This window comes from Sapajus apella, unplaced genomic scaffold, assembly GCF_009761245.1.
Source record: "Sapajus apella isolate SASKATOON/1434 unplaced genomic scaffold, GSC_monkey_1.0 scaffold28, whole genome shotgun sequence".
Lineage (NCBI taxonomy): Eukaryota > Metazoa > Chordata > Mammalia > Primates > Cebidae > Sapajus > Sapajus apella.
Genome location: NW_022436968.1, coordinates 16,679,133 through 16,700,493, shown reverse-complemented (window position 1 = coordinate 16,700,493; position 21,361 = coordinate 16,679,133). Strand labels below are relative to the sequence as shown.

The 21,361-nt window shown below is 42.4% G+C and overlaps 1 protein-coding gene across 2 annotated transcripts in view; it reads left to right on the top strand.

The window, feature by feature from the left end:
- Nucleotides 1-3,187: 3,187 nt before the first annotated feature.
- Nucleotides 3,188-21,361, top strand: part of OSBPL6 (oxysterol binding protein like 6) — a 206,058-nt gene continuing 187,884 nt past the window's right edge. Inside the window, exon 1 of one of the 2 annotated variants that reach the window (XM_032292828.1) lies at nt 3,188-3,373. The gene's annotated coding sequence lies outside the window, so the exon portion shown is untranslated. The remainder of the gene's footprint in view (nt 3,374-21,361) is intronic. The other variant, XM_032292814.1, reaches the window with a different exon arrangement.

The window sequence follows — 21,361 nt, the reverse complement described above, 5'->3', positions numbered from 1 at the left end:
AAAACAGGAACTCTCCTGCATCTCTTCTTATTGGTTAGAAATGGCATTTGTCTCTTGCCACCTCTAATCAATGATGACTGTCAGAATGTAATGAAAGTCATCATTGGTTAGAGATGGTGAGAGACAAATGAAGCTGCTGCTTCAGTGTTGCCTCCTAAGTCTCAGGCAACTTCAATTTGTACATCTGGAAGCATATATAAAAGGGGAATTGGGGAAACATAGTTTCCAGCATAACCATGTTGCCTATAGAACAATCCAGTAGAATGACCAGACCTTAGCTGCAGAGCATGAGATTTGTTTCTCTAGTAGCTGTCAAAGGGGCCAGATGAGGACTCATCCTGGAAGCTGGAGGAAATGGCATGTAGCTTGTAGGTGAATTTCTTCTTCGATCTTTTCTTTGAATAAGAAAGATCTTGGGCACAGTTTTCTATAGAGCCTGCCCACAGACACTTTGCATGGCTAAGCAACTGGCTGTGTCTTTTCAGGTTCATGAAGCATGGGCCAGATTGGTAACATATCACCATGTATTTGCTTCCCATTCTTCCCTATCTAATTTCTTGTATTCCTCAGTTGTTGCCCTGGCTTTGCATCTTTCAAGGAAGCATTAGCACTTCAGCCTTCTTTAGAAACCCCAGCTAAAACAGTACTCATCTAAGAAAATACAATGAAAATGAAGTGGAACTTGGATAAACTGATGGTGGGAACCATGATTCCTATGAGGCTCAGTTCATTTGTATGTGATGGAATTATGGGGAATTGTAGCATCAATAGCCTTTTAAGAACATCATTATCTTTCTTCACTGGAAAAGTCCATGAACAAGTATTTTCTGAGACAAAGGGATGGATTAGGGGAGCAGAGATCCTTTTAGTCAACATATGATTTATGACTTTAACTCTCAGCAAGAATATATGCTTAATGAAAACATCGCTCTCTGGCACTTTTCTGAGCAATAATCCTGCTGTAGCTCAAAAAGCAGTGAAAAGACTGTTATTCATATTTACATATCTATGCCAGTCTGAGTTTTCAAAATACAATGAGGCACAAATAAGGTGGAGAAACTGCCTTGATCTGTAGCTCCGTAGAGCCCACTGTGTTTAATTCACCCATTTCCCCAGATGGATGGGTATAGAACCATTATCTCTTATTTGACCATTAATCAATGGGAGGGGGGAGACTTTTTTCCCCCTGATGTTTAAAACCATTTTTTAAAAGTATTAAAACACACATAGATACTATGGAATAGAGTGAAAAGTGTGTGAGCATTCTTACACTAAAACTTGAGATTTAGGTTGTGGTAGTTTCCTCTCTTCCCCCATAGTCTATGGCTCTCTGCTATTAGGGGTTCAGAGAAAAAATTAGATTATTATTTCTTCTTCTTCTTCCACCACTACTACTACTTCTTCTTCTTCTTCCTCTTCCTCTTCTTCTTCTTCTTTCTTCTCCTTCTCCTTCTTCTTTTTTTTTTTTTTTTTAAGTCAAAGTCTCACTTTGTAGCCCAGGCTGCAGTGCAGTGGCACAATCTTGGCTCACTGCAACCTCCGCCTCCCAGTTTCAAGTGATTCTCGAGCCTCAGCCTCCTGGGAAGCTGGGATTTCAGGTGCCTGCCACCACACCCTGCTAATTTTTGTATTTTTAGTAGAGATGAGGTTTCACCATGTTGGTCAGGTTGGTCTCGAACTCCTAACCTCAAGTGATCCGCCTGCCTCGGCCTCCCAAAGTGCTGAGATTACAGGTGTGAACCACCGCACCTGACCTAGAGAATTTCTTTAGGTAAAGATTCTGTGTGCATTGTGTAGTGTCTCATTTTGGTTCACACTTTTGTTTCTTTTTAAATATACGGGTTTAGCTTTTTTTCTTTTCAGGGAGAAAGCCATTTCAGTAGAGTGTCTGTTAATGGAACTCAGAAGGAGGAGTAGAAAGGTGGCTGCGATCAAGCAGAGGTCAGCATCCCAGCTGCTCCCTTGAGAATCCTGTCTTCACAGCAAAGGAATGAAGGAGTAGCTGCCATTGTCACAGGGTCCCGCATCTATTAGTTTGTGACCAGAGGACATGAGAACATTGCCAGTCTAGGTGGAAAAGGCTAATCCAAAGGTGAGATTGGAGATTCCAAAGAAATTGCATGTGGGAAGGAGTACATAGTCGACTATGTTTCACAGCAAATTATTTTGTCAGCACAGGGAACAATGAAATGCCATCACACAGTTGCCTCATTAGCAAGAAATATCTTCAGTTTTTGAAGGCACCCCAGCATGTTCTATAATAGTTTGTTAGGTCCGGTCGATGTCCTCTGGACTCCCCACCACCTCCCACCCCCAGATGATGACACAAATGTCTTGAAATATTGACATGTCTTCAGTCACTCGTTACAGAATGTCTGTACAAATATTTAAATTACCCCGTCTCTCCCAGCAAAATTGCCTTTAGATTAATCTGCTCTCGGGACGCAGGCCGGGAGTGGCTTGGAGTGTGGAAGCGTTTGAGGGTGTGTAAGGGTTGTAGTGAGGTGGGACTGATTGACTTTGCTGGGCTTTGCCAGGGGCTTGAAGGAACCGGCTCTTCCTTTCACAGAATCGAAGTATTTCTCTGGGCCCGGGAAGTTTTTGCTCCCAAGTGAGACAGGGACGAGAGCAGGCACGCACAGTCGCGTGTGTGTATGAAATGACGGCCTTAGAAGGGCGCCCAGGGACAGGGGCTTGGCAGCCCCGAGCGGAGGCCGTCAGGCAGCCGTTCCTTTCGGAATCGGTCTCCCGCAGTGCTCCCGGCTGCGGCGCTCCCGGGACCGAGCGCTGGAGCTGTTCGGGGACACCCCTGCCGAGCGCTGCCGGCCCACCTCCGCCGTACTGCGCGGGCGAGGGCTTCGCTACAGCGCGCAGGCCCGCGGATGGCAGCCTGGGGTTGCCACGGCGGGTAATCTCGGGACACCAGGGGTTCCCACGGAGGCCGGGCCAGGGGAAAGCCCCGGCTGTGGGACCCCGCGTGATCGGGGCGCAGTGAGCCGTGTCCCCGGCCCGTCCGGCGGAGCAGGGAGAGACGCCTAGTAGGGTGGGTGCGCGTCGGAAGCCCGGGCCGCTGGCGGCTCTACTCCAGCCGGGCGGACAGGCGGGAGCCGGGGGCGGGGAGCCCGGAGCACCGCCCCGCTAGCGCGCCCCGCCCGTGGGAGAGGAGGGGCTGCGGCGCCGCGGACCACTGGAGGCGCAGCACGGTCGCCGCCGCCGCTGTCGGTGCTGGCGATCGCGGCTCGGCGCAGGCGGCGACCGTACCTCCTCTCCTCCGCCAGCCCGCGCGCCGGTCCGCCTGCCTGGGCCGCCTCCCGCCTCCCGCCGCAGCCGCGCAGCCGCCGCAGAACCCGCGGCGCCGCGGCTCGCGCTCCAGGTAGGTGTCCTAGCTGCAAAGGGGATGCCTGGGGCGGGAGCCACTGTGCCCGCATCGCGGCCCGGGGCATTGTGCGCCTCCGGCGGGCCGAGGACCCCGAGGGACGCGCGGGTAGGCACCCGCAGCTTCGGGCCACCAGGGCATCGCCGTCCCCCTGGAGGCGCCCCCAGCGGGATAGCGGGGCTACAGGGAAGTGGGGGGCGGCGGTGTCAGCCCATTCCCGCGGCCGGGATGGGAGGGGGCGTCTGTGTCGCGGTCCCTGTTTGCCGCCCTCCCTCCCCCTCGTTGCTGGGAATTCCGGCTGCCTGGCACTCGCGCCCGCAGTCTCGCGCGCGGGCCGGCGCCCCTAAGCCCTGCAGGCTGCCTGGGGATTGAAGCAGGGGCTAGGAGAAGGACTGATGTAATTGTCAGCGGAAAACCTAACCGGCGCGGGTGAGAGCGCCCGCGCCCGCGCCTGAGCGAGCTAACGCCTACGCGGCACCTTTCAGGGAATCCGGGAAGCGGAGAGGAACGGCTGGGGAAGTTGTGCATTGGGTTTTATTGTGCGCGTGCACTGCGGACTGCCCTCGCGGGGCATCCCTGCCCACCCGCTGCTGGCGCCCCTGCGGCCCTCCCTGCAGCTTTCGTCCACACTCCCGGCCAGGGCCGAGTCTGCCTTCCCTGGTTCAGACCCTGCGAGGGTTTGCATTGCAGTCAAGACGTGCTTCCCCTGCGTCGAGCCGGGAGCTGCCCGCAGATCGTGTCGCCGGGGATGCTGGGGGAGGAGGGAATGGGAGACCTGGGGAGGAAGCCTGGAGAAGTAATGACACCAGCAGATTTTCTCCCCAAAGCTTCTGCTGCATATGACACGTCTGCAAGGCACCTTTTAAGCTGCTTTTGAAAGTTATAACCAGGTACTGATTTTGTGACAATTCTGTGATATACCTGAATGGTTGCTTAAACAGAGAGACCTAAAGCTAGGGGAAGCATTACATAATGGACAAAAAGCAAATGACACGAAACTAAGTGAACCCACTGGGTTGCCTGATTATTTCTCTCTTCTGGACACAAAATCCTGTAAGGTTTGTTTTCTATAGGAACTTTCATTTATAAATTGCTGGGCTAAGTTTAGCCAATTTTATATTCAGTCGTGTTTTTTTATAAATAATAATTTTTCTTGGACATCTTAAATTTAAAAATTGCATGCTAATGGTTATATATCACTATGCTGATTAGGAAATAAAGTCTTCACAAAGTAAAAATAAGAAATTTCCCATCTGAATACCATTAACTTTGTTTTCCTCTTGTTTTGTTTTTGTTTCTTTTCCTTCTTTCATCCTTCCCCCGCCCCCCTCCCCCAGCTTTATGTTTTTTGGAAACATTTCTGTAGTTTTGGGTGCTGCGAGCTCACAATGTTGATATTTCTATCGCATGTTACAGCATTGCAGATACAAAGACTAATAATAAATGAAACAGAAGACCTCGCAGTAACTCTGAGAGTGAGCAGGGTTCCCAAGGTCGAAGGGAAGCTGCAGTGTAATTCAGCTATAATCAGCTACAGAGAATATGCATAACCCTCATTGGAAAAGGCCCTGATTGGTGGATTTTTTTATTATTATTCTTTTGCAGTTGTATTTAATGTATTTTTCCCTAAAAAGTAATTTTCTTAAGGTAAAAATGAAATATTTTGAAATTAAAATTTCAGGTTTTTAGAAAGCCGAAAAATCCTGGTTTTGCTCGTATTTTCAGATGTAATGTTGATAACTCCATTTTACATTCAGTGGATGGATTATCTTTGGGGATACCTCAGTTTCAGATTACTATGACTTGTCAGATGAATCTTGGCTTTAATATGAGGTAGTTCTGCTGTACTTTTATAGGATAACATATGTAAGTTTTCTTATTCCTAGATTGCTCTAACCTTAAGTTAACTTTACTTCAAGAAGAAAAATAAAGCCCTTCCAAGATGAAATCTTTGTGGTTGGAGGTCTTAGTACCACCACAGATAGCGAATTAGGTAAACTGCATAAGGATATAAAAGTTTCTTGTGACTTTACTCATAAAACTGTTAGACTAGGGAGAAGATAATGTAGCTTTGAAAGATAAGGCATACGTTCTCAAAAGAAGAATTTTGTTGTTTTGCTGAAAAGGTTAGGTCATAATTATATTTTTTAAAAAGTTTTTTTTTTTTAAACTTTAAAGTCATACTATCCATTGACTTCTGGAACTTTTTTTCCCTCACTCAATATGATATCTCTAGATTATTTCATACTGTATGTAGTTGTAGCTCACTGACTTTTATTGCAGTACAATATTCCACTATGTGTCTTATAACGCAGTATGCTGCTTCTCCTCTCAGTGATCATTATTATTTTTTTGTTGTTGTTTTTGTTTTGTTTTTTTCATTTTTTGAAATATTGCAGTGTTGCTCTGATTATTCATGTTTTCTGGGCACACGTGCAAGTGTTTCTCTTGGGTTAATACCAAGGAATAAAATTGCTGGTTTGTAGGGTATGTGAATATTCAACTTATTAGGTATTGCCAAATTATATTCCAAAATGGTTGTACTAATTTATATAAGCCAGGGAAACAATTAAATACAAACACTAAATACAAACATGCACTTGCTGTTTTGAGTATGTGTCTGTTGAAATACACATTTTTTTTTAGAAAGCAAGAGAATGATTAATATAAAACAGGATGGCAGTTATCCTAAGGGGATGGCATGTGGGAAGGAACACATACATGGATGTTAGTTATTAGTAATGACCTAGTCCTTGGGTTTCATGGTGAGTTCACAGGTGATCATTGTACAGTAATTCCCCCCTTATCCAAGTGGAATATGTTCCAAATCCCCCAGTAGATACCTGAAACCTCCTATGGTACCCAACCCTATGTATATCCTTCTTTTCCATGTGTACATACCTTGATAAAATTTAATTTTTAAATTAGGTACAGTAAGAGATTAACATTTATAATAAACAGAACAATTATTAACAGTATACTGTAATAAAAAGTTATGTGAATGTGTTTCTCTCTCTTTCAAATTATCTTATTGTACTGTATTCACCTATTCTCAGAACCTGATTGACCATGGGTAATTGAAACTTTGGATGGGGGGGCAGATAGTGTATTAAAAAAAAAAAAAAAAGAGGATCATGCATGACCAGTGATAATATTTTAAGGTTCTAAGGAAAAAGAAAATAAGGACAATAGAGTTGTCACAAGACAACAGGCTTCCGTACCAAAAGATATCAACCTACAAGATATCGGTTGAAAGATGAAGAAACAGTCCCTGAGTATAGGCATGAATTGCCCAGAGTTCATGGAAGGGATTTGCAAAAAGGTTGAGCAGGAAGTGGTCATGCTGAGAGGAGGAAGGCTATTGTGGATTAGAAAATGATATGAACAGAAGTTGAGGGAGCCATGGGAAATTTTCCAACAGTGAAAAGCATTTACACAGTCAATTTAGGAAACTGATAGGTTGGGGCTATGGGGAGAGATCCAAGGCCCCTCATTAGCAGAGGCTGCTGATTGACATGAGAGTTCTCAAGTTTGGAAGAAACTAAAAGGAGTAGTTTAAAAACTAAATCTACTGTCCTAGAAAAGAGGAGGAGGAGAGTCAAAGGTGACTGTAATGAAAACAAATATGAATAATCTTGGTGTGTAGTATCAATTTTTTTGTGTGTTTTTAAAAAAATTTATTTATTTTACTTTAGGTGTATACTATATCTGGCATTTCTCCCCATGTTATCCCTCCCCACCCCACCCTCCTCTCCCTCCCTACCCTTGCATATCTCTCCCCTATCCCCGCCAACTGCCCCCAGGGTGTGATGCTCCTCTCCCTGAGTCCACTTGTTCTCGTTCAACACCCACCTATGAGTGAGAACCAAATTTTTTTTTTTAAAAAAGAAAAGAAATAGTGGAGCTGCTGTGGGAACTTTTAGTGAGGTTTAAAGATCTCAAGTATGTGGTAATAGATATCGAAGCTCATGTTTGAAAACCTGCACTATGATATCTGCTTTATATGTAGAGTTAAAAAAATTTATTTTGTATACCTAATAGGTCTATATGTTTACGGGGTATGTGAGATATTTCAAAACAGGCACACGATGTGTAATAGTCACATCAGGGTGCATGGGGTATCCATCATCTCCAGCATTTATCCTTTGTGTTACAAACGATCCAAATATACTCTTTGAGCTATTTTAAAATGTACAATTAAATTATTATTGACTATAGTCACCTGATGTGCTATCAGATACTAGATTTTTTTTCTTTTTGGAGATGGAGTCTTGCTCTGTCGCCCAGGCTGAAGTGCAATGGCATGATATCGGCTCACTGCAACCTCTGCCTCCCAGGTTCAAGCTATTCTCCTGCCTCAGCCTCCTACTGAGATTACAGGCAACTGCCACCATGCCCAGCTAATTTTTGTATTTTTCAGTAGAGATAGGGTTTCACCATGTTGGTCAGGCTGGTCTTGAACTCCTGACCTCAGGTGATCCACCTGCCCTGGCCTTCCAAAATGCTGGGATTACAGGCGTGAGCCATGGTGTCTGGCCCAAATACTAGATCTTATTCATTGTTTCTTTTTCCTTTTCTTTTTTTTTTTTTTTAAAGGGACAGAGTCTCCCTATGTTGCCCAGCCTGGTCTCAAACTCCTGGGCTCAAGGGATCCTCCTGCCTCTTAGCCTCCCAAAGTGTTAGGATTACAAGCCTGAGCCACCACTCCCAGCCCACTTATTCACTGTTTCTAACTATTTTTTTGTACCCATTAGCTAACCACTTCCCCTGCACTTCCCCACTATCCTTCTCAGCCTCTGGTAATGATCCTTCTTACTCTCTAGCTCCATGAGTTCAATTGTTTTAATTTTTAGCCTCCACAAATAAGTGAGCACATGCTCCTCATTTATAATGTCTAACTTAGCTACTACTGTATTCTCTGGACCTAGCACATGATGGGTGTTGAATAAATATTTTTGGAATGAATTAACAGATTCTAAGTAATTGGTTAGATTTTTCAGGTTTTTGGAGATGTTACAAGTGTCGATTCATGTTAGTCATTGCTTCTTTCCTATTTAACTTATTTACCTTTTAAAAATAACTTTGAGGCTAGGCGCAGTGGGTCACACCTATAATCCCATTGCTTTGGGAGGCCTAGGTGGGTGGATCACTTGAGGTCGAGCATTCAAGACCAGCCTGGTTAACATGGTGAAACCCAGTCTCTACTAAAAATACAAAAATTAGCAGAGTGTGGTGGTGCACATCTGTAGTCCCAGCTATTCAGGAGGCTGAGGCTGGAAAATCACTTGAACCTGGGAATTGGAGGTTGCAGTGACCCGAGATTGCACCATTGCACTCCAGGTTAGGTGACAGCAAGACTCCATCTCAAAAACAAACGAACGAACAAACAAATAAATAAAGATGAGAAACCCAGGCAAAGAGGTTAAGTAATCTGCCCAAAGTGGTTTCCTTATCTGTAATATGAATATACTAATAGGGCTTAACTCTCCAGTTGTGTCAAATATTCTGTGAATTTCTGGCCCAGAGTAAAACTCACCACATGTTGCCAGCAATATTAGGGAGTTGTTACAGAAGTAGTACCCTCAAAGGCACAAAAGCTAAAGTGATCAAGGAGAATTTATAATTGGATCTTAGTTTTTCAAGTAATAGATAAGCATTCAAATAGAACATTTCTTTCAAATTCAACTTTGCCTAACTCAGTTGGCTTTAGATATATTGTTGGTGTTTAGTGACTATTAGATATGACAGTTTATACATTTGTTATATTCTGAGAGGAAATCAGACGCATCTTATACCATTGGATGTTCTGGATTTTTCACTCAGCCTTTGCCATGTTCAGTGCATAAATACTATCTGGCAGATAGTAAAATATGACCAAAATTATTAATCCTTATGGGCGATTAAAAGAAACATAAGCATAAAACTCGATTTTCTTAAATCAAATGAGCGCTTTCATATGTCAGTATCCAAAGGCAGCGTTTTAAATTTTGCTTATACTATGAAATTCTGCTTGAGACAAATAAAAATTCACATTATTTTCCATTCTTTCTTCTGTTCCCTGTTAAACCCCTACCATTACTCTTTCTACACACTTAATATTTCTGTTCATATGCTTCTGGGGAAATGCGTAGGTATTTACTGCTAAGTGTTGTTCTGGGTCTTTCTGGAAGTCCGACTGATTTTATTGTTTAGGTTTGGGGCTAAATCCTATGGTTGCCTGGCTCTCTGAGATATTGAGCCTTCAACCTTTAGCTGCCTGTGAGTGACTGCTCAAATATCACAGGGAGCCTCAGCAGGACTGATAACCATTAAGAGTTTTTTTTTTTTTTTTTTTTTCCATTTGTTAAATCCCCAAAACTAATGCTATTATGGGGCTTTTCATAGAACTAGAAAGCTCTATCTATTCATCTTTTTAACTCCCACATCACACAGCCTTATACATAGTGGGCATTCAGTAAGTGTTGTTAAATATACAATTTTTGTTAATTGATTCATATAAAATTACACTGTACATTATTTGCCATTTGAAATGCTAATTATAGTTCTGTTTGGTTTGTGTTTACATTCTAATCTTTCGGAGCACTGGGGAAAAAAACTTGAAGCTTTTTCCCCTTTAAACTTGGAAGGAAAACACATATTTGGATAAAGCAGTGCTGCACTTCTAGTCTCAAAATGCCCATTATTGGGTAGCTGACAATCATTTTTCTATGTAAGAAGTATTTTTAAAAAATTATTTGAGAAGAATGCCTAATTATTCTTTGAGAGCTGGCCAAATTGTGTGAAATAATACAGTTTTCAAAGCCAGCAATAAACTATACGAAGATTAAAGCACATTTCTTTATGTTGGACGTGCTGGAGCTTTCTAGTTGGTTTTTGTTTGTTTGTTTGTTTGTTTGTTTGTTTTTGCTTTTAAGATGGGCCATTTGACATTTATGTGCAAATCAATAACTTATGAGTTAAATGCAAGCAAGTTTCTGTTTCTTCAGACGGTTTTTTTTTTTTTTTTTCAGACAGAGTCTCACTTTGTCACCCAGGCCGTAGTGCAGTGGCACAGTCTCGGCTCACTGTAACCTCCGCCTCCCGGTTCAAACAATTCTCCTACCTCAGCCTCTCCGGTAGCTGGGACTACAGGTGTGTGTGCCACCACGCCTGGCTAATTTTTGTATTTTTAGTAAAGACGGGGTTTCACCATGTTGGCCAGACTGATGTCAAACCCCTGACCAAGTAATTCTCCCTTCTTGGTCTCCCAGTACTCTGGGATTACAGGTGTGAGCTTCTGTGCCTAGCTCTTCAGACACTTCTAAAAACTACCCAGATATTATGATATAACTTTCTTCCTTCTTCCTCTGCAGGCATAGATGATTACTATTATGAGAAATTAGTAATCTCTTTGCAGATGGTGGTAGAGTGTTGTACAGAGGTGTGTCTTGATAATTTAATGCTATTTTCTATAATTCCTTGAAATTTTCTTTCTAAAATAGATAGATTTTCTTTAGGACTTCCAGAAATGCTTTAGGAATTCCAGATAAATATTTCTTAAATTGTAGGCTCTACAAATGTATATTAATATTTCATTTAGAATTAAGATTAAATTCACCTTTCTGATTTGAAGGTAGTTAAGAGTCATGGTTACTTTGTCTAAAGAAAATATTGGTGGGCAGTGTTGGGAGCTAGCAGTTGGTAGGCAGATTTTCATAGGATCAATTTAAAATGACAACTTGAGGATGACAAAATGGTCATTTTCAAAAATAATTATTCTTTTGGGATTACTTCAAGAATATTTTGTATCGACAGACATATTTTTGTATTTATTTATTTTTGAGATGAGGGTCTCACTGTGTTGCCCAGACTAGAGTACAGTGGCTATTCACAGGCATGATCATGGTACATTACAGCCTGCAACTGGTGGCCTCAGTTCCCTGAATGCCTGGGGTTGTAGTTGTGTGCTACTGCATCCGGCGAGAGACATGTTTTCTTAGTGGCTCAATATGTAAGTCTTAAGTAGCACATCAGCCTTTCCAGCATTACCCAAATCACAGAAAGTATCTTAGAAGCAATTTTGTAGATGTGGAAACTAAGGCTTTGAGAGTTGAGTGAGGTGTCCAACTCAGTGCCAGACTTGTACTGACCATCACATGCCTGGAGAGCAAATCATCCTGACCTGGTGCATGTTCCCCATTAGAGTTAATTTGTGAATACATATATGTAGAGATGTAGAAAAAATACTGACAGGGACCTGTGCTATTTGTTTTCAACCTGAGAAGTGTGTCTGACAATTAGAGTTCCCATGACCTTTTTTTTTTTTTTTTTTTTTTTTTTTTAAGACGGGATTTCACTCTGTCGCCAGGTTGGAGTGCAGTGGTGTGATCTTGGCTCACTGCAACCTCCACCTCCTGAGTTCAAGTGAGTCTCCTGCCTCAGCTTCCCAAGTAGCTGGGACTACAGGTGCGTGCCACCATGCCCAGCTAATTTTTGTGTTTTTAGTAGAGATGAGGTTTCACTGTGTTGGCCAGGATGGTCTCGATCTCTTGACCTTGTGATCATCCACCTCTGCCTCCCAAAGTGCTGGAATTACAGGCGTGAGCCACCGCACCCAACCCCATGACCATTCTTACATGTGCTTGTTAACTGCAGTTATAGTTCTTTATCAGATATGATGTCAGCTTTAAGATCAAGTCACATAGTAGGCTCATAGATCCTTTCGGGAATGGCAGAATCCAGGTAGACTTGCGTCAGTTTTTAATCAGCCATTCCAATGTGACACTACAGTGAGTGCTTATAACATTGGAACCTTGTAATATTATACTTTCTTTTCTCTCCTTCTGACCTTTGTGCTATTGTTGTCATATTTATGTAATAAACCCCACATTATACTGTTACCACTTTTGTTTGAAAAATTATCTTTTAAAAATATGTAAATAGTAATTTACAAAATCTTATATATTTACCATGTATTTACCATTTATGGTGCCTTTTTTTCTTTCTTTCTTTCTTTTCCCCTTAGAGAACTTGGAATTAATTTTCTTTCCTTTTTGCAGATCCATATTTCCATCTGGAATCATTTTCTTTCTGCTTAAAAAGACTTCCTTTAACATTTCTTGTTTCCAATGGTGATAACGTTTTCACTTTTGTGTGTCTGAAAATATCTTTATTTTGCCTTCAATTTTGAAGGTATTTTCACTGGGTATAAAATTCTAGGTAGACTGTATTTTTATTTTTAGTGCTTTAAAGTTATAGCCTCTTTCTTGTTTGCATTGTTTTCAATGAGAAATCTGTTATCCTTGTTTTTATACATATTATGTCTTTTTTTCTCTGGCTGCTTTAAGATTTCTTTTTATCTGCCGAGTTTGGTGGCTCACGCCTGTAATCCCAGCATTTTGGGAGGTTGAAGTGGCAGATCACTTGAGCTCAGGAGTATGAGACCAGCCTTGGCCAACATGGTGAAACCCTGTCTCTACTAAAAGTACAAAAGTTAGCTGGGTGTGGTGGCACACGCCTGTAATCCCAGCTACTTGGGAGGCTGAGACAGGAGAATCACTTAAACCCAGGAGATAGAGGCTGCAGTAAGCTCAGGTTGTGCCACTGCTCTCCAGCCTGAGTGACAGAGCAAGACTCTGTCTAAAAAAAAAAGATTTATTTTTATCATTGGTGTTGAGTAATTTGATCATGATGTACTTTGATGTGGTTTTCTTCATGTCTCTTGTGCCATTGAGATTCATTCAGTGTCTTGAATTTGTAGGGTTTTTGTTTTCAAGAAAGTTGGACACGTTTCTGCTATTATTTCTTCACATACGTTTTTCTGTTCCTTCTTCACTATTCTGTCTTTTGCAGGAACTCCATATACTGTATGTTAGGCTGCTTAAAGTTCTCTCACAGCTCACTGAGACTCTGTTCATTTTTTAAAGTTCTCTTTTTTTTCTGTTTCACTTTGGATAGTTTCCATGGCTATGTCTTTACACTTAGTTTCTTTTAACTTTTTTTCTTTTTAAATTGAGATAGAGTCTCACCTCACTTTATAAGGTGAGACTACGTTGCCCAGGCTAGATTTGAACTCCTGGGCTCAAGCTACCCTTCCTCTTCAGCTTCCTGAGTAGCCAGGGTTATAGGCTCACCCCACTGTGCCTGGCTCACATTTAGTAATCTCTTCTTTGCTAATGTCTACAGTATTAATCTCATTCAAATATATATTTTTAAATTCAGATATATATTTTAAATTCAAATATATATATTTTAAATTTGTAGTTTTTAGCTCTAGAAGTGTTATTTGGGTCTTCTAAAATATCTTCCATATCTCTACTTAGCTTTTTGAACATATGGAATATAATTATAACTGTTTTTAATATCCTTGCCTGCTAATTGTAATCTTTTTGTCAGCTCTGGGTCAGATCTTCTTATCATGAGTCATATTTCCCTGCTTCTTTATGTGCCTGGTAATTTTGATTGGATGCTAAATATTGAGAAGTTTACCTTTTTGGGTATTGGATATTTTTGTATTCCTATAAATGTTCTTGAGCTTTATTCAGTGATGCGATTAATATACTTGGACATAGTTTGACTCTTGAAGGTCTTGCTTTAAGATTGTGGGTGTTGGGTACTTTTGTATTCCTGTAAATATTCTTGAGCTTTGTTTTGTGATGCAATTAACTTAATTGGAAATAGTTTGACTCTTTAAGGTCTTGCCTTAAGATTTGTTTAGTGGGACCAGATAATGCTCAATTTAAGGCTAATTCTTTCCACGAACTGAGCAAGACCCTTCTGTGTACTGTACCCAATGTCTGTTGAATCATGAGGTGCTCTAATTTGGCAGGTGGGAGCAGACACTTCTTGATTCTGTGAGTGTGGGCACTGTTCTGTCATCTGTAGTATATTCTAGTGTTTTTTTCTCCAGCCTCTTTGTTTTGTTTTGTTTTTTGAGACAGAGTCTCACTCTGTCACCAGGCTGGAGTTCAGTGGCGTGATCTTGGCTCACCACAACCTCTGACTCCCTGGTTCAAGTGATTCTCTTACCTCAGCTTCCCGAGTAGCTGGGATTGTAGGTACATGCCACCATGCCCGGCTAATTTTTGTGTTTTTAGTAGGGATGGAATTACACCATGTTGGCCAAGATGATCTCAAACTCCTGACCTCGTGATCCACCCACGTTGGCCTCCCAAAGTGCCAGGATTACAGGTGTAAGCCACCATGCCCGAGCCTCTTTGGTTTCCTTACACCTATAAGCATGACTCAATTGAATTATTTTCTTTTTTCTTTCTTCTTCTTCTTCCTCTTTTTTTTTTTTTTTTTTTTTTTTTTTACAGAGTCTTACTCTGTTGCCCAGGCTGAAGAAAAGTAGCATGATCTCTGCTTACTGCAACCTCTACCTGCCGGGTTCAAGCGTTTCTCATGCGTAGGCCTCCCAGATAGTTGGGACTACGGGTGCACACCACAACCTCAGACTAATTTTTGTATTTTATTAGAGAGGGGGTTATACCATGTTGGCCAGGCTGGTCTCGAACACCTGACTTCAAGTGATCCGCTTGCCTAGGCCTCCCAAAGTGTTGGGATTACAGGCGTGAGCCGCCCTGCCCAGCCTCACTGAATCCTTGAAGGAAACTCTCTGCAGGTCTCTGAAAATCTCTGTGAAGATCTCTCTTTTCCTTTGGACTACAGCTGCCTTGGTTTTTCTGAACTGTCAGCTCAAGTCTGCCGCCCTGGGCCTGGGTTTCCTCTCCCTGTGCCACTGCTGGAAACTCACTCAAGGTGATAACCTAGTGAAGTCTTACTTAGGACTCACCTCAATCCTTTCCTGTCTCTTAGGGATCACTGTCTTTTGTTGCCTGATAATATCTTGAAAAGTGTTTCTTTGTATGTTTCGTCCACTTCTTGGTTTTCTCCAACAAGAAGATAAATTCAATCCTTCATCTTGACCAGAAGCAGAAGTCCCCCAGATATTTATTGAAAGTGAGGAGGCAGGCAGAGGAATGAAGTGGAGGTCTTGAGGGGTTGTGGTAAAAGTTAAAATAGCCAGTGCAGGAAGGGGAAAGAGCTTACCATTGGAAGCCCAGCTGTGAGGGAGAGTTTCTCTAGCAGTGCAGTTGAGTGAGTTGTCTAGCAATTTTACTGATTCACTGATTGATTCTTTTTTGCTACTGTTTATATACTTATTCAGTGCCTACTCCGCACCAGGGTCTTAACATACATTATTTCTCATCCTTACAATAGGCCTACAAGGCATTGGGATTGTTAACCTTTACCTCCATACTCTACCCCACCTTCCTCCACACTAAGCCCCAGCCTTTCTCAGTTTCACAGATGAGAAAATAGAAACGTCAACTGACTGCCAAGCTCCTGCAGTTTGTAAATTGTATAATCAGATTTCAAACCCAGTTTCCTGTAGCTCCAAAGCCAACTGGCCCATAATGCTTTTTCCTTGCCAGGGTTGGGATTTGTGTTTGAGTGAGTGAGTTGGGGGAAATCGAGAGTGCTAAAAAGAGAGGTTGAAGTGGCAGCTCATGATTAAGTAGGCAGGGAAGGGAGGAAGCCAAAGATGAAGGCTGGTGGAAGGGAAGAAAAAAGAAGCTTCAGCGGTCTTCAGTTCTCTGTGGTGTGCTCAGTGGCTGTAATGGCCTTAAAGAAACAAGGGAGCTTGTAGTTAGCCCCAGATGATGATATTCAGAAGTGATGGGGGAGAAAGAAGTCTTAGAATTCTACCTAATCTTCTAATAAGTTCTGGATCTCTAATAACAGTTCTAGGTAGAATGTAGGTCTGAGAAAGATAAAACAACAAAGCTTTTAGAAAAAGAAAAAATAAGCAAAGATTTCCTAAATAGGACATACAGAGTGCCATGATAAAGGAAAAAAATAGACAAATTGGACTATACTGAAGGATCTTTTCAGCAAAAACACTGCAGAGAGCAAAAAATCAAGCAGCACAATAGGGAATATTTCCAGTATATATACTCCAATCATTTTTAGGTCAGTGACTTGGACAAATGAGAATTTATATGTAGTCACTTATTGAAACACGAATTCATTAATAAATATGATGGATTTGTATATTTCCAGAATTATTTGTCTAATCCTCTTAAGGGCATTATATCACTAAGCACACAGCTAAGTGTTTGATCAGTTTAATTAGAATGATCATTCGTCACACTTTAGAAGCATTTGGTTCTTGGCTATGGAAATATCAAAGGCTGGACAAAAAAGTGTTAATTTTGCCTTTTTTTTGAAAATGATATTTCAAACTGTTAAAATCTAGTCGCAGTTGATTAGTACATAACCTTTCAACTACTCAAGCCTATTCCTTTTTTTTTTTTTTTTTTGGAGACAGAGTTTTGCTCTTGTTGCCTAGGCTGGAGTGCAATGGTGCAGTCTCAGCTCACTGCAACCTCCACCTCCCAGGTTCAAGCAATTCTCCTGCCTTAGCCTCCTGAGTAGCTGGGATTACAGGCATGTGCCACCATGCCCAGCTAATTTTGTATTTTTAGTAGAGACAGGGTTTCTCCATGTAGGTCAGGTTGGTCTCGAACTCCTGACCTCAGGTGATCTGTCTGCCTCAGCCTCCCAGAGTGCTGGGATTACAGGCGTGAGCCACTGCGCCCAGCCCACAATTCTTTTTCTAATACGGTAATACACAGCCACATGATTAGGATTTCTCTTGTTGGCTGTTTTGAGAAAGTTAGTATCTAATTTTTGTCTTATGTGAAGAACTAAAGTATTTTCCAACACGTAGAATGAAAGAAAAAGACCTGTCTTGGGTTCGTGTGTGCTGAAAAAGCTAGCGAATACTGTGTCAATGCAAAGGAAACAGAACTCAGATAGCACTTAAAGATGTGTGGTTAGGGATTATGAGGCACGACATAGCAATGACACTGAATTCACAGACTGCACAGGAAAATCAGTGTCTTTACTTGATCATCTTCCTCTCTATACAGTGGACAGTGGGACAGAAAGTCATCACAAAAATAAGGCCACTGTCACGTAACCTGTATACTTAGTGATATATCTTTATTCAGCCTTTGGTTTTCAAGATGAAGAAAGGGATAGAAAATTTGATTTATGTTGAATCACTTACCATAGGGTTTAATTTACCTACCAAAGCCTTTAGTAAACTACCAACTCTTTCTTACAGGAGGGTTTTCTGTTATTGTTTTTATATGTTTGTTTGTTTTGTTTTTATTACAGAGTTTAGGTCTTGCTGTGTTGCCCAGGCTGTTCTCAAAGTCCTGGATTCCCAAACTGCTGTTTGTTTGTTTGTTTTGTTTTGTTTTTAAAGAGAAAGTGATAACCAGAGGGTCCTTGCCTGTAAAGGTGGCCTTGTGTGTGTGCATCTGTGAGTGCTGCTGTGGCAGAGTGGTATACTAGTTTCCCATGGCTACTGTAATAAATTACCACAAATTTAGTGGCTTAAAACAACACAAATTTATTCTCTCAGGTTCTGGTCCTTGGTGTTTCTTGGCTCATGGCCACATAACTCAAAATCTCTGTCTTATTTTACGTCCCCTTTTCCTCTGTGTGTGTCTTCTCCTTTCTTTGTCTATGTCAGAGCTCTCTCTGGCTCTCTCTTACAAGGATATGTGTAATTGTATTTAGGGCCCACCTGGATTATCCAGGATAAGCGCCTTCTCTTCTCAGTGTCCTTCACTTAATCATATGCTTGGGGGTCATATATGGTAATATTCTCTCTTAGCCATATAAGGTAATATCTACAAGCTCAGGGGATTAGGAAGTGAACATTTATTTTTCGTTGTCTTTTGAGATGGAGTCTTGCTCTTTTCGCCCAGGCTGGAGTGTAATGGTACAGTATCGGCTCGTTGCAGCCTCCACCTCCTGGGTTCAAGTGATTCTCCTGCCTCAGTCTCCTGAGTAGCTGGGATTACAGGTACCCCCCCACCACGCCCGGCTAATTTTTTGTATTTTTAGTAGAGATGGGGTTTGACCGTGTTGGCCAGGCTGGTCTCGAACTCCTGACCTCAGGCAATCTGCCTTCCTTCGCCTCCCAGTGTGCTGGGATTACAGGCTAAAGCCACCTCACTTGGCCTGTGAACATATTTTTTAAGGGTGGGGCTGGTGTGTATTTTTCAGCCAACCACAGTTGGTTTTTCCAGCTGTGAGTATAACTGCATCTGGAGATGTCTGCAGAAGTAAATTTGGGAAAATCTGCATGCCATAAGTATGCAGGGGAAGTCACCTATGAGAACCTCTTGTGTGCTGAGCTAGAGTTCGAGCTGCTGTGTGTGTCTCGGGGGCAGGGTGAGACATGGAGGTGGAGAGAGTATTTTGAAAGAATCTTGAGGGAGGATATCAAATGTACAGGAGATTTTTCTAAAGCTAGGTAGTAACTGGTTCAATACTGTCTAATTTAAGAGGCAATAACTGCAGGCTAATTTTAAGAGTATTTTTTCTCTCAATTATTTGATGATAAATATTAGCTAAATTATGGGCACTGAATTTAGAGAACTTGTGTGCCAGTGTGACAAGTAGCAAAGTTTTATTAGAAATAAAGTGCTGGGCTGGGCGTGGTGGCTCACGCCTGTAATCCCAGCACTTTGGGAGGCTAAGGTGGGCGGATCAACTGAGGTCAGGAGTTCGAGATCAGCCTGGCCAACATGGTGAAACTATGTCTCTACTAAAAATACAAAAAAATTAGCCAGGCATGGTTGCACATGCCTGTAGTCCCAGCTACTCCGGAGGCTGAGGCATGAGAATCATTTGAACCTGGCAGGCGGAGGTTGCAGTGAGCCAAGATCAGGCCAGTGAACTCCAGCCTGGACGACAGAGTGACTCTGTCTCAAAAAAAAAAAAAAAAAAAAAGAAAGAAAAGAAAAGAAAAAAGAAATAAGAAACAAAGTGCTACCCAATAAAATATTAACTTGGTTAATACTTGCTTATCATCAAATAGTTGAGAAAGGAAAAAAATACTCTTATAATTAGCTTAAAGTTATTATCTCTTAAACTCTTTTAAACCAGTTATTACCTAGCTTTAGAAAAATTTCCTGTATCTTTGATATCCTGCCTCAAGATCTTTTCCTTCTTTTTTTTGAGAACGGAGACTTGCACTGTTGCCTAGGCTAGAGTGCAGTGGCGTGATCTCAGCTCACTGCAACCTGTGCCTCCTGGGTTTAAGCAATTCTCCTGCCTCAGCCCCCCAAGTAGCTGGGACTACAGGTGCCACCATGCCAGGCTAATTTTTTGTATGTTTAGTAGAGACAGGGTTTCACAGTGTTAGCCAGGATGGTCTCAATCTCCTGACCTCATGATCCGTCAGCCTTGGCCTCCCAAAGTGCATGGATTACAGGCATGAGCCACTGCGCCCAGCAAGATCCTTTCCAAATACTTATTTGCCCATTTTGATCTTAGACCTTTTTTGTTGTAAACACACATCTCTCCTGTATTGGATCTCCTGCTTTCTATGTCTTCCTGTTTTCATCTTTCTTTGTCTATTCCTCAGTCCTTCCCCCCCCCCCCCCTCCAGCCACCCCCCCCCCCCCCTCCATTCCCCCCTCCTCCCCCCTCCCCTCTCTCCCCTCCTCCCCTCTCCTCCCCCTCCCCAGTCCCCTGTGGCCTCCCCTCTTCCCTTCCCCCTCCCCTTCCCTTCCCCCTCCCCTCTTCCCTACCCCCTCCCCTCTCCCCTTCCTCCCCTCCTCTCCCCTCTCCTCCCCTCCCCCTCTCCCCTCCCCTCCCTCTCTCCTTCCCTCCTCCTTCCCTCCCTCCCTCCCTTCCTTCCTTCCTCCCTCCCCCCCTTCCTTCCTTCCTCCCTCCCCTTCCTCCCTCTCTTCCTTCCCTTTCTTTGTTTTTAATGTAGCACACCCTCCATTAGCTTCCTGAAAGCGTAAAGTTTTTGAGATCTTAAATGTCTGCAAATATTTTATACTATTCTCATTCTTGATTGATAGCTTGGGCCTAAAATTCAAGGTTGGGAATAATTTTATTTTAAAATATTCCAGGTGTTAGTCGACTACCCACTAGCTTCCAAAATTACTGTTAAGACCAAAGCTGACTGGGCGCGGTGGCTAATGCCTGTAATCCCAGCACTTTGGGAGGCCGAGGCAGGTGGATCACGAGGTCAAGAAATCAAGACCATCCTGGCCAACATGGTGAAACCCCATCTCTACTAAAAATGCAAAAATTTGTTGGGCGTAGTGGCACGTGCCTTTAGTGCCAGCTGCTGGGGAGGCTGAGGCAGGAGAATCGCTTGAACCCAGGAGGCGGAGGTTGCAGTGAGACAAGATTGCGCCACTGCACTCCAGCCTGGCAACAGAGCGAGACTCCGTCTCAAACAAAACAAAACCAAACCAAACCTAAGCTTGTTCTTCTGTCTGGTAGTTAGTAGTGTTTTCTGTGTTACATTCAGTCTTTTATCTGTCTTTGGTGGGCCGTTTCAGTCTGGAAAATTAAGGTTTTTAAGATTTGAAGCATCTTCATTAGTTTTATTGAGGCTTTCTTTCCCTCACTTTTCTTTCTTCCCTTTTTCTGGAATTCTGATCATTTGGGTATTAGACTTTCTGGATTCATGGGTTCTCTAATTTTCTGTTTATTGTCATATTTCTTTGTTTTTAATCTCCTTGCTCTACTTTCTGGGAGATTTCCTCAACCTTATTTTCCAGCTTTTCCTCTTTTTCTTCCCCTTAGGTTTTCAAAGAGGCAGTTTTCCATCTTTTCCAGTTTTCCAAAACTACTGAGTTTTGCATGTCTGGAATTTCTTCTTTCTCATTCTTTTTTTTTTTTAAGCATCCCTTTCTTGTTTGATGGATGAAGTATCTTCTGTCACCCTTCTGAGGTTATTGACATTTTCTGTGCCCTTCACAGGGAAACCTGTGTGTCCCTCAAGTGGCTTTCTTTATGTTTGTTTTGATCTGTGTTTCATGTTTGAGTTTTTCCTCAGATATCTGGTGGTTGTGGCTTGTCTGCTTCTGTTTAAGAGTGAGTCCCCAAGAGAGCTGATTTGAGAGCTTCAAGCACTCAATGGGTCTTTTAAACTGAGAGCTTCATGGGCAGAGCCAG